Raw genomic sequence first — 14,022 nt, 5'->3', positions numbered from 1 at the left:
ACCCCATTTTGATTATTGACTGTTTATCCATTTTTATGATAGATTCTAATGAAAAGATACAGAAAACAGTTTCATGTCTGCCTTCCTTAAAAATATTTTAAACCTTCAAAATTAGACCAGAAAACAACAAAAACGTTTTGGAGGGTCATGAAACTGATGAGTGGAGATCAATGGAAGAAAATCTGTTTTCAAAGAGAAGGCAAAACATATCAAAGTACCTCCTTAAGCTTTCCAAGTATACACAAATGATTCTCATTACGTTCTTCAATATACATCACCTCGCTCAGACATTCATGTGTGATGTGTATCCATTTCATGATAAAATAGCAATATGATTTCTGATATAGTCAAGTCAGAGAGAATCTTAGTCAAGTCAGAGAATCTTATTGAGCGCACAAATCACCAGGTAGGTCTCATGACGCTTGCTGAGACTTAAGTAGGCTGATGTTCATATCTGGATTGCGTTATTTCTGGTCAAACAGCCACATTTTAAATTCTCTGTGAAAGCGCTGGTTGCCCACGATAGAGAGAAGATGAAACGGAAGCTTGTTCCAGAGATGGGTGGCAAGAAAAGGATCGTCCCCCGTTTCGTACAGTGCGGACTCGCGGTGGGGTAAGAAGGGATTTTGAACTGGACCTTAACATTCTTTCTGGCTGGTACCTTTTAAACGTTTTCGCTAGATAACCAGGCCCAGTGCCATATATGATTTTATGGGTAAGGCATAGGATTTTAAAATGGCCTCTTTTTAGGTTTCGCTGGAGGGCGGAGCTCTTAGCTCCGCCTCCAGAGAAATCTCTTGATTTCCAGTAAGGAGAATGGAATACGCCCCCCTGTCCCATTGGCTAGCTCCATAAATGGAGGCTAGCCATTGGAACAGAGATCTGTCCGTCAAGGCCGGACCAGATTCGGGGGCGTTCCCGAGATTTTTTCCCAGGGCGGAGTTACGTTTTTTCCCGTTCCCTCCCCTTTCACTGATGCGCTGTCCATTCCCGCCCCCTCCGTGTGCCTTTCCGCCCCCCCCTCGCTGTCCTGTGCACGTTTCCCGCCGTCCGTGTCCTCTCCCGCCCCCTCCCGCCGTCCGTGTCCTCTCCCGCCCCCTCCCGCCGTCCGTGTCCTCTCCCGCCCCCTCCCGCCGTCCGTGTCCACTCCCGCCCCCTCCCGCCGTCCGTGTCCACTCCCGCCCCCTCCCGCCGTCCGTGTCCACTCCCGCCCCCTCAAATCAGCCCCGCAGGCAGTCAGTCACAAGACACCAGGCTCTTCTGCCTGTATGTGAATTACTCTTAATTAAGTATTTGATTTGTCCGTTGTCATGGCTCATTAACTGCATTGCTCACGGGCACCCTTACAGCGCGCGCACATGGGCCGCACGCCACTGCTAGTTTATTTTTTATGTCTCCCACTTTCCTCTTCTTAAATGTTGACTTGTGCTAGAAGACTTCCTTTCGCTTTGGGCAGCGGTTATATCCTCGGCGCACACAATGCAGCTCCTCCTATGTCTCGGCCCCCACAGCTTTCCCCCCCTGGACAGAGACATGAGCCCGTAACATCTCGCTCACTGGAAAGATCTGTGAGCAATCTTTAAAGGGCATCTTCTGCGTGCGCGGGATCTGGCCTGGCCGGCTTCGCTTCGTAATGAGACGCACTTCACTTTAGTTTCTGTCAATGCTGCAGCAGTCTCCTGGCCCGCGTGCCGTTTTCCATCGATCAACGGGCCAGACAAGCGGCGGCGCCCCTGGATCTTCGCTGTCATCATCTGCTACGTGGCTGCAGGAGGATTGCAGCGTCCTGGTGAACGTAGTGCGAAAGTGGGTACCAAATTCTGTTCTCATCTAGTTTGGCAAAGTATGAACGTGCGCAGTGGGTGGGGTCAAAACTGCAGCAGAAAGGGGATAGTTATAATCCCTATATTTTGTGCATCACTTTTGTATTCCAGTGATACAAAAACATATGGCACACGTTCAGGCGCTTCCACCGGTGCCAGCGCACTTTTCCTTCCATAGTGGCCTGTGAGCGGAACAGCCTCAGGGAGGGGGATGGGCTTCAGTGCTTGAGGAAGAGGGCGGGTTTGGCCACTTTCTTAAGTGCATAAAACAATTTCCTCACACTGTCCCTGCACCTCAAGATCTTAATTCTCTCAGCGAGAGAAATGCGCTCTAGAGGGGGGGGTCGAACCAGAGGCTTGATCGAGATGCTTGGCTTGGGCTCAGCTCGAGGTCCTATTGAAACTTAGAACCCAAAACGAGCGAAGCCTTCATGTGGTCTCTGCCTGCCGCCCACGCTCTAACCTCGTGCGCCAGGAATTAAAGACAACCATTAGCCTTTGATGTAAGCACGAGGAAGAGAAAGAGATACCGTATCACCTAGTGGCTGAATTGTGCAATAAGAAACTAGAAAACCTGGGATCGGTCCGTCTTCCTTCTTGGGTAAATCATGCGATCACGGTTAGATATCTTATTTCACGGTGCCTCCTTGTTGCCTATCAGAGTGCCCTGAAATACATGAGTTGGCGATGTGCGCTGTTTAAAAACTTCTTTCGTGTTTAATTTAGTTGTCTATATTGCGTTATTCCATCTATAATAAGGAATAAAGGAGACATAGTTTAGAGAGGACAACCGACTTGCCTCTTAAATCACAAATGGCATTGTCGCTATGGTGGGGAGGTGGCAGGAATGTTTCAAAGATCAAAAAATTCACTTTTTAATAAATTTCAGAAAGTGCATAATCCAATATAAGATCACACGCTTCGGCATATATTTTTGGAAATCTGAAGAGACCTAATGGCATTATGTTAGTTACATGGTTTGCCAGGCAATCTTAGTCATGACTCGTGTACAGGCTCCTAGAGCCAAGCCAGACCCGTAGCTTGGCTTGGATCTCCTAATTCGTTTGTTGGCTTTCTCACTTCTAATGTCGAGACAGGCATGGATAAGCACGATATACAGACACATCGAGAGATAAGCACACACAGGCAGGCACATACATTCCCCTAAACAGAGAACAAGAGACACAGCTCAGGGACTGTGACCCTCGCAAGATGATCACTCCGAAGCCATCCTCTATATCCTTTACAGGGGCATGCGCAGTGCTTAATTTGTAAAATAAGTTGCCCAGAAGCTCATGGCTGCAGCTATTAGATGTCTCCGCGCCGAACACTAAGGCAGAGTAGACCTGAATCGACCGGAGACCTCTTTAATTCCCCAGAAACTAAATGCACCTTTAACTCACTCTGACCGGTTCCTGTTTTCTCTCTTGTTGGCAGATTTTTCATCTTTCTCCGTCTTTCCCGCTTGTGTGTTTCCCGCTCTTGGGAAATGTCAGATGAGGAAAAAATGATTGCCAGTCTATAACAAGCATTTACAATGCAACGGTTTCGCCTTTGGAAAAGTTAGAGCTATTAGCAATGTAAATGACAATGCCATATATTTATCTGTTTTCAAAACCAACACATAAATACAAATTTTGTCATTTACAATGCCAATAGCTCAAACTTTTCCAAAGGCGAAACCGTTGCATTGTAAATGCTTGTTCTTACTGGAAGCCAGTGGAGGGACCTCAGACTTGGGACTCAGGGGGATCTCGGTGGAAGATTTAGGATAAGTCTAGCAGCAGTGTTCTGCAGGATGTGCAATTTAGAAAAGAGGTCTTAATTTAGGGAAGCTAATAAGGCGTTCCCATAGTCCAAACGACTTACGATTAAACCCTGGACCAGAGGCTTCCTGGCTTCGATAGGTAGCCATTTAAAGATTTTAAGTAGCTTCCGCAAGATCCCGTAACAAGTGCCCAACACAAGATTGACATGATTTTTCATGGATAGCTTGTCGTCAATCATTATTTCAAGATTACAGACTGCTTGTTTAGGGGATGGGCATGGGCCCAATGCCTGAGGCCACCAGCTGTTAGACCAGTACTCTTTGGCCCTGCCAAACAGAATGTTCTCTGTCTTGCTGCCGTTGAGCAGTAGTTTGATATTACCCATCCAGTTGTTAATGTGGATCATTCAGTTTTTAAACTGGATCATTGTGTCTGTAAGGTCAGGACCGAACGTGATCAACAGCTGAGTGACACCAGCGTGTGACACGACCTCAAACCCATGGGAACTGATTATCCTGGCCAAAGGCGTTACAGAGAGATGAAAAAGCATAGGGCTCAGGATTGATCCCTGGGGAACTCCTATGCTTACTGGTATGCTACGTGGGGCCAGGGTATCTATGGGAACAGTAGTGGATTTGTAGTGTAGTTCCTATATTCCCAGTAGGCTCTGCGCATTGGAATAATATATCCTATAGATATGAAGTAGGACTTATGTCTACTAGGTCTCTGTCGAATATACTAAACTTAATTGTGAGTGTCAGCTAGCTCAGAGGTCACTAGAAGGTTTCTTGAATTCACAAGAAGGGATTAGTTTCTGACAACCGCATAAAAATGACAACTTTGTTTCCCAAGAATAAGAAATGTATCTCTAGAGTCGCGGAAACAATAGATAAGTATTTTCACTTAGTCAATCGTGCATGCTTCGTTCCAACAGAGGTGCAGAGAAATAGAGAGACGGGCGTTTTCAATAAAAGGGTTTATTCAACAGTCTTCTTTCTCATGCAAGTAAAGTGAACTGCTACAATCGTAATGCAGGCTGCAAAGTATAACGCATACAGCGAGAATAGAATCATAAATTAATACTGTAAAAGCATTGTATGGTTTCTAAGCCATATAAAAGTACATACATAAATACACAGACTAAAAATACTCAACTGGTGCTTCTAAAATACACCTACTCCAATGTACCTAACCTAAGTCTAGTACGCGGGAGGGAGTAAGTATTGTCTAGCATAGGTTTGGTTTTCTTTGCCAAGAATCTATCCAAGATTTCTCTTAGGGTCTAAACAGCTCCATACCTTAGTTTAGAATGAAGGAGGTCTGGTATCTCTGTCTCGGGACTCGATTTCCCAACACCCCGCAAGGGGAGCTTGGAAACACTGGAGCTGGATTCTCGCTGAGAGAAATGCAGCCTCTCGATCAGTGCATCAGCTGGAGGGTCGGCTTCCTTCGGCACTTTCTGTAGCGAGCTGCGTCGGGCAAGTTGATAGTCAAACTGCTCCGAACCACCGTGTCTTGCTAGAGCAAGTGAAGGCATATTTATACCTTGAAGGTGCCTAGTTTGACGTAAAGTCGAGCATAGTAACGTCAGTAAAGAACCGCAAGGGAATAGTAGTTCTTTGTAAACTCCATGAGTTCTTGGACAAATCAATATTCAAGCAAGGGGAGGTCCCTGACTGCTTAAGCCGATTTTCCAAGAAATCGTTGTGACGTTTTGGTACGGGTGGAAGTTGCCATGCCTGTATTTGGACTGCATGGGCTATGTCTAAATATGGGTATGATTTCTATGCCTATCTTAGCGCAATGTGAATTGTACCCATATAAGGACATGAATCGGGGAAAATTCTCTCAGATCCTAAAACGCCATACAACAGATTGATCCTTTAGTTAGTGTTTAAACCAGTCCAGGGTTTTCCCTCTGACTCCCACCTCCCAGAGCTGATGTTCTAAAATGTCATGGGAGATGGTGTTGAAGGCAGCTGACAGGTCCAAAAGAACCAGCATAGCTGATTCTCTTTTATCCAGAGCCAGCCTGATGTTATCGACCATCTCTACAACTGCCGTTTCTGTACTGTGTGCTAACCGAAATCCTGATTGCGATGATATAAGACCTGAGATAAGACCTCAATATCACTGGCTTCCAACGTTCAGACTTGGGTCTCTATAAATATGTCATCTTCAGCCAGCTTGCTGCGGTCTCTCATTGTTCTATGCCATCTGTTATATTCCCAACATGTTCCTTATCCTAAATCAAAAATCTAAATGCGTTCTTATATACAGTGCATCCAAAATTATACCTTTTAGCAGCTGTAAAACATTAAATGTCGTCACATACAGGGTGAGGCGGGGAAGGAGGTAATAAGGGAGATGAGAAAGATGGGCGAGGCTGAGAGCGAGGCGCACGAACCATACATCCAGCCATCAGGAGTATGCACACACAATGGTTGAAAATGTTTCTTTCCTTGAGCCTTTAATAATCTTCTGTACTTGAGAATGCACTTAAAATGCTTTCTGGCATAAATAAAGAATGAAGATTCTGAGGAGGAGCTTCGCGCGCGCCCAAGATGGTCGCGTGAGCACAGGGCTCCCGGACCCTCGCCACCTCCATCGACTATCCTGTACTTTATCCTGGTTCGGACGACGGGTGTTTATTGGCATAGTTCTACTGATCATTTATCTGTCTCAAAAAACTTTTTGGGACTTCGGGGTCCAGAGCTCTGGCCTGCTCCGCGGTGACGCCCCGAGCTATCTTGTCTGGCCTGCCGTCCAGTAAGTGAACAACAACGGACTACCAGACTTGCATGGGCCGGTGACCGCTTTTGGTTTCGATTCCTGTCCGGAGAACAACCAGACTTTGTCAGCCGCGTAGACGGCCGGACGTGCCTACACTTCTGGTTTATCCGCTCCTGCTACCGATTTGTCGTGGCTTTTGGTTCTGAGACTGGCACCACCTTCGCCCTTTTGATCCTGCATTAGACACCGCAGTCACCATTTTTACCCGACAACAGGCGACCCGTGCGGGTCCGGGATCCAAGATGGCCACCAAGCCAGAGAGTGGGAAGCGCGGGCCTAAACCGGGCGTTCGAGGGAGTGCTTTGCAATCGAACATTATGGACCGGTATACCCTTGCTAAAGGATCGCCGGGAGCAGTATCTAAACCCTCGACGACAGTGCCGGAGGACTCATCGATTGAGGAAGAGCCCTCGTTGCGGGACCTCATGGGCGCCATCACCGGTATGAAGGCTTCACTGGGGCAACAATATGAGGCCTTGACTCTCAAATTGGACACTGTGTCGATTGATGTCAATCTGATCAGGGCGGATTTGGCGAAGACGAACGAAAAGGTCAAGTCCCTGGAACTTAAGACCACTAGTCTGGTCACCGATGTCTCTGACTTACAGGCTGAAGTCGGGAATCTGAGGAAAGCCAATGACTATTTCTCTGGGCGCCTGGAGGACTATGAAAGCCGTGCCAGGCGCAATAACATCCGCCTGATTGGGGTCCCGGAATCATCGACTGCTGCCTCGACGGACTTATTGGTGGAAGACCTGGTGCTGAATCACTTGGCGCCCAAGGTTCTCAGCAAGTTTTTCGCTGTCGAGCGTGCACATAGGATCCCCGGCGGTACACCTAAATCGGGTGCTAACCCTCGACCCATCATTGCGAGGATCTTTCATTTCAGGGACAGAGACGCTATCCTGCAGGCTTCGAGGCAGTCTGGTCCCATTGCCTTTGAGAACTCTACTGTCAGCTTCTATCCGGACTTTACACAACAGGTCCAGAAACAGAGGCTGGGGTTTCAAGGGGTCAAGAAGAGACTCCGGGAAAGGTCTATGAAGTATGCCATGCTCTTCCCGGCCCGTTTGCGGGTGGTTCATAGGGATCGTACTTTTTTCTTCGACCATCCTGGGGTCGTGAGTGACTGGCTTGACTCGTTGCCTACGGATCAAGAACCTTTTGAGGACTCTGGCAGGTCGGATCGGGCGGACGGTGGCCTGACGGAGCAGGAGTAGATGTCGACTTTGACCCCGTGCCCTTCACGTTGGTTTTGAACTGTGCTATGCTGTGTCATTAATGTTTGCAAGTTATAGTCTTTTTGGGGGTGGGTGGGGGGTGAACGGGTCCTTTCTCCTCCTGGGTTTTCTTTTCGTAGATTAGTTGGGTGGTTGGGCGACAGGCACACTGCAAGTTTATGGGGCTCTTTGGTCTTCAGCAGGGGGCGGGGTGGGGGGTATAGTTGTTTTGACATTGTTGGGGGGTATAAAAAAAAAAAAAAAAAAGAAAATTATAAGAATGAAGATTCACTGAACATTGTCAAAATGATGATCTGGTTTACAAAATAATGAAAACATTATTTACTTAAAGGAAATGTGTGGTTACTATTTGAAATGTAAACATTAGTGAAATTAATCCGCTATGGTGAGTTGCGGAACCAAACATTCCACTTTTTATAAAGTGCTACAAGTTCAGAGTAGTCTATACTTGTTCTTACTCTTCTCTATTTGAGAGGACAGGACTGACTCACCGAGATTCTCAACTTTCCTCTACACCCAAAAAAAAAGAAAAGTAACAAAAGAAAAAAAATGTAAGATGATACATATTCTAGAAAATCACCATAAATCAAAGTATATTATTTAGAGGTTTGTATGCAGTCATCACCATTACTTTTGTCTTGCCTGCGCTAATCACCATATTTGTTTTTATTTTTGTGGTAAATATTAAATCTTTTTGAGTATTCATTCATTTGTAAATTCCCTTTTCACAGATAACACTGCATCATCAGCGAATATCAGCAGTAAAGTCCATGAACCACACTCTTGGTACATTGAGTATCAACTTCTTTGATGTGCCATCCAGATCATTTACAAGCAAATCAAATAAAGAGGGGGCTATAATACAGCCCTGCCTGATGCCAGGGGAAACAGGAAGGGGATCCGTCAGTGACTCTTTAATGCCATAATGCCTCTGTGCATTATTACATCTTTGAAATGGAGGAACCATACCTATCACCCTCAATGATTCTAGAAGAAAAATGCAAATCACCAAATGTAATGCTACTCCGACATTAGCAAATAGAAGATACAAGTGAATGCAACATATTTGCTTATTATCAAATAAAGCTAGAGACACTGTGCCAAAGGTCTATCCGTGGGCATTAGAAATACAATTATTATTGCTTAGCAAGCCTATGATATGAGGGTGGGAGCCATACAGCGGGTGCATGGCCCATCTTGGCGGTCAGGGCCCTGAGGAGTAGGTGAAGGAACACTGGCCATTGCAGTGAGCCCCAAGAAACAAGAGGAGATTGGAGGGCTGGTCGCCTGCCTGCAGCCCTGCTGGAATCGGAGGGGAAGGTAGGAGATAACACTACTGCCTATGCGGAAGGGAGGTATGGGGCTGTGAGTTGGTGCTGTAGAAGAGCCTGAACACAGTGGCGTGCAGCTCTGTAGGGCCTCATCGTACACAGGAACTAATGCATACAATGTTACCTGCAGAGCTGCAGTGCTGAGACATTGAGTAAGAAGCAATTCTGTCCTGGCCGGAGTCCTAATCAGAAGCGCTGGGATTGGTGAAAGGGAGCCCATTGCATCATCATAGACAAGCAGAGGCGGTCCCCCTGGAGTGCGAGGCTGGGTCGATCCTCTGTACACACATGAGTGATGATAGAGGGGAAAAGCCCTAGAGTCAATGCAGCCGTGTCCTACCGCACCTGTAGTGGCCGAGCTAGCTGAAGGCCTGCACCATGTCCTCTGTGCGCTCCAAGAAGGACAGATCTCTAAAAGACATGCTTGTTAAGCCGGCGGCATTAGGGGTGGCCCTTACACCCCCCTCCCACAACACAGATAACTAGGGACAGAAGAGATGGACAGAACTGTCACAAAAGCCTTTATGTCATTGTTTTTCACATCCCTTCGTGAAGACCGACAAACTATGCAAACCCAGGTCTCCGCGGACTTGAAAGAGGTGCGCAGAGACCTGGAGGAAGTGGGAGACCAAGTGGCAGCCCTAGAGGATGAAAATGGAAGAGCTGGAGATGATGCAACAGGAGATCCGCCGGCTGAAAGAGCAGCAAGTGGAGATACAAGCACACATGGAAGACTTAGAAAAACGATCGTGCCAGAACAATGTGTGTATCCAAGGAGTTCCGGCACAGGACCTGCGAGGCTACGTGGCGGCCCTGTTTTGCCACATCTTGGAGTACAGTGACGAACCAGAAATCCAACTAGACCGTGCACAAAGAGTCGAGCCACGCACCCCAGCAACGCACCTCCTGTGTAAATACTGACTTGTGTCCATGACTTTCAAATCAAGAAATGATTCTCCTCCGAGCTCGAGAGTCTCATCCGATTCAATTTCGGGGCCATACCCAGACGTTGTACCAAGATTTGTCTGCAATCACCCTTCATAAACGTAGAGAAATCCACCCTGTCACAACGCACCTCAGGGAGAAAGGGATCACATATCTGTGGGGACACCCTTTCCACCTTATTTTTTGGCACAAGGGCATACTGTGGCAGCTGAGATCCTTAAAAGATGTTCTGGCAGTGGTGGGCCTGAAAGAGGAGGTAAACAATGAGGAAGGGCCTGAGACAAAACCCAAGTATTGACGGAAACAGTACCACTGTCAGAGAGCAGGGAAAGCCTCTGGGAGTCACAAACCAGATATGGCCACCATTGCTAAAGAAAGACAAGCAGTACTTACTAATCGACTCCCTGAACTCCCCACACTCAAGAGCCAGGTTGTCTTTTGAGAGGCGAGGTCGGAGAGATGTAACAACCACGTTACTGTTCTGCTGCGGTCCCCCCCAGTTGGGCGCCGAGTCGGCGGAGAACAAGACATCTTCTCCATGACCCCAAGGGCCACCGTCCCGTACGAGTGAAACTATTGTGACGGACTGATGTCACTCCATGTTTAAATGTTTGTTCCAGATGCTTTTTGTTTCTTCTTGGGGTCCTATGTAGTCTTTTTTTAATCCTCTGCACCAATTCCTCCCGATACAGCATTGTACACACCCTGCCACTCCCCCCAGCTCACAGTCAGGAATTCGCCCGACACTAGGCCCGCAACCACAGGGTATTGAGTGCGCCACTCATCCCAGGGGTCATGGCTAAGGAGCTAAAAATACTTAGTCTTAATGTACGGGTGTTAAACAATCCCATAAAGCATGCAGCATGCAGCGACCCTGTCCCTCTTAGAGAGTGCAAAGGGAGACATATGCTTATTACAAGAAACACACCTCCTCCCCAAAGATACCGCCTGCATTCGCTCGTGTTGGTACCCCCGCCAGTTGTGGCCCTTGGGCTCACGAAGAAGAATGGGGTAGCTATCCTATTTTCGCAGGAGTTTAGTGGTAAGCTGCTCACCACAATTGCTGAGATTAAGGGACACATCCTAGCGATCCGCATGCAATGTGGCTCTTTGACCTTCACCCTGGCCAACTTATATGCCCCAAATGAAGGCCAACAACCCTTTATCCTGAATGCGTTTGCACCGGTGATTATCACCCCAGACTTGGCGGTGCTCATAGGGGGAGATTTAAACTTAGTAAAGGACCCCACGCTTGATCTGCCAGTTCTCCTCGCAAACTAGGGTTTTCTCTGTGGGTGGCTTACAGTGGCTTGCTAAGGGGGGCTTTGCGACACATAGCACCAGCTGCACCTCTCCAAAGGGACTATACCTTTTACTCGACTGCGCACAAGTCATACGTGCACACTGATCATTTCCTTGCGACCCAATCACTTATGACTTGGGTAGGAGAGTCGACCATAGAACCACGCTCTTTTTCGGACCACGCAGTGATCTAGCTGACACTGCGTACGGGTGACCCCTCCAACTAATGCTGCCCGGTGGATATTGTTGCGACAGTCTCCTACTATGACAGCAATTTGCAAGGTGCTTGGGGATTACTTTAACTATAAATGATGTGAAGGGTACCCCCCTAGAATTCGTGTGGGAAGAGCTGAAGCTGATGGTGAGAGGGGAATTCATCGCCATTTTGACGGCAGAGAACAGAGTGCAACATTAAAAATTACAGCAGCTGGAGCGAGCAGTGTCAGAGCTAGAAACCATACATAAGCGCACAGGGGCCCATAGGGTATGGCGGGACCTGGAATCTAAGAGGTTACTCTTGTAACACCTAGACCTGGACAGGGCAGAATATACCCTTCTCGGGCTCAAGCACAAACTCTTCCTCAGTAGTGATCGATGTGGCCGTATGCTCGCGCATAGACTACGCACTAAAACCTTGTCGGGATCTGTTGACTTGGTTAGAAGGGCCTCGGGTACAGAGGTGAACACAGACTGGGAGATTGCGCCCTCTTTAAAGGATTCCAGTCAGGCCTTGTACCCTGAACCAGATGGCTAATGTGGAGACCCCATTCCCTGCTTAAGGTAAACCGCAGTAACATGCCTGCCAATTGCCGGTAGTATCCCAAATGGACCAACCGATACGGATCGAGGAGGTAATCCCGGCCATTCCTCGGCTTAAGCTTGGGAAGGTACCAGGACCTGACGGCTTCTATGCCCAATTCTATAAATCCTTCCATCAAGAACTGGACCTGATCCTCGCGCGCCTTTTTAACTCTTTTTGCGAATCCGGGCCGCTGACAAACTCAATGCTGGAAGCGTCCGTGTCTGTAATGCTTAAACCTGGGAAAAACCCGAAGGAGTGTGGGTCCTACAGACCCATTTTCCTACTTAACATCGATGCCAAGCTCTTTGCTAGCATTTTGGCCTCCTTTCTGAATCGGGTAATGGCAGGACTGGTCGACCCAGACCAGTCTGGCTTCATTCCTACGAGACAAGGAGGGGAGAGTACTAAAAGGCTATTACACCTCCTGGAGAATACTAATATCACTAAGCGAGGCGCTCTTCTTGTCCATCGACACAGGAAACGCGTTTGATTGTGTTTAATGGCCATACCTGTTTCAAACGCTTTGCCATTTTGGGTTTGTTGAGACATTACTGAGGTGAATAAGTTGTAGATATAGCGCCCCCTGTTCGTTTGTCTGAGTCAATGTGGAGTCCTCTGCTTCGTTCCTGATCACGCGTGGCATCTGCCAGGGATGCTCCCTTTCCCCGCTTCTATATGCGCTCTAGATGGAACCCATGGCACAACGCATTAGAAATCACCCGCAGATTACGGGTATCCGGTTTGGCACAGAGACGCACACCATCAGCATGTATACTGATGATGTGATCCTTTCATTAGAAGATTAGATGAACTCCCTCCGAGGCTACTAGAGAAATTGCAGAGCTTTGGCGACTTTTCAGGATTTAAAGTTAATCTGACAAAGTCCCTGATTCTGAACCTGTCGGTCAGCCTCCCCATTAAGTGGTACTCCGGGCCTAGTTCCCTTTGACCTGGTGACAGACACCATCCTGTATCTGGGAATACAACTTGCTCCCACAGTGGCGAAGACCCTGGCTATCAACTCCAGGGCCCTTTCAGAGCAGACAAATAAATTGTTGGCGGCATGGCAGCGACTGCGGCTGGCTTAGTCGGGACGCATCACAGCAGTCTAAATTACAGTATTGCCGCACATTCTTTATAATTTTAAACGATCCTGCTGGTCCCTCTCCTGCGATTCTGCGTTCGCTACAACTAGCAATCAACAAATTTATATGGGGCGGGAAGAGGCCACGTCTCCCAGTTAGCCAGCCGATGAGGCCAAAGAGTGAAGGAGGGCTGGGGCTCCCCTTGATCAGCAGATATTATCAAGCCACGCAACTCAGATAAGTGCTGGAATGGAATAGGCCACCTTCTGAAAAGCACAGGCCCTTCATGGATCAGACGGTAGCAGGTATAAACATCTGGAGGGAGGTTTGGCTCCCTCCTAAATTTAGAGCCTGGGGACTGTATTCGTCGCTGGTCACGGTGACAACGATGATGGTCTGGGATATTGTGGCCCTTAGCAAGCGGCTGACGACGCTCCCCTCCATGATTTCACCGATAATTCGAATTTCCCTCCGGGCTGCGGGTCCGAGGTCTTCAGCCGCTGACGAGAGCTTGGATGCAAGCGTGTGAGCTCCCTCTTCGACCCTTCAGGGATTATATCCTTCCAGCAGCTCTGACAGCTCCCACTCGCTGCCCACGACTGAAGTGTTCCATTACCTTCAGCTGAGACACTGGGTGACCTCATGTCCGCTCACGGTCTTCGAGAGATGGGTGGTCAGTAAAGATGACAATATGCGCCTTATCTCAGAGCTTTATGCTATGCTTTCTGGGGTGAATGCAGTGTGGAAGGCCAGAGGTCAGGCGCGATGGGAGGAGTAACTAGGGCGTGCACTCTGCTCCAAGGAATGGGCAGATATATTTTATAGAGCACACCACACCACACACAACATGGCTGGTACTGAGGCAGCCTATAAAATTGCATCTTATTGGTACTGCACTCAGGCGTGTATATATAAGTGGGACATGGGTCGC

The 14,022-nt window shown here is 48.0% G+C and overlaps 1 protein-coding gene across 3 annotated transcripts in view; it reads right to left on the bottom strand.

Moving 5' to 3' along the window:
* Positions 1 to 14,022, bottom strand: part of TANGO6 (transport and golgi organization 6 homolog) — a 591,842-nt gene that overhangs the window by 454,407 nt on the left and 123,413 nt on the right. The gene's annotated exons all lie outside the window — the stretch shown is intronic.

This window comes from Lissotriton helveticus, chromosome 12 (genome assembly GCF_964261635.1).
Source record: "Lissotriton helveticus chromosome 12, aLisHel1.1, whole genome shotgun sequence".
NCBI lineage: Eukaryota > Metazoa > Chordata > Amphibia > Caudata > Salamandridae > Lissotriton > Lissotriton helveticus.
The sequence above is the reverse complement of the archived record's forward strand: the minus strand, read 5'-3'. Positions and strand labels throughout refer to the sequence as shown.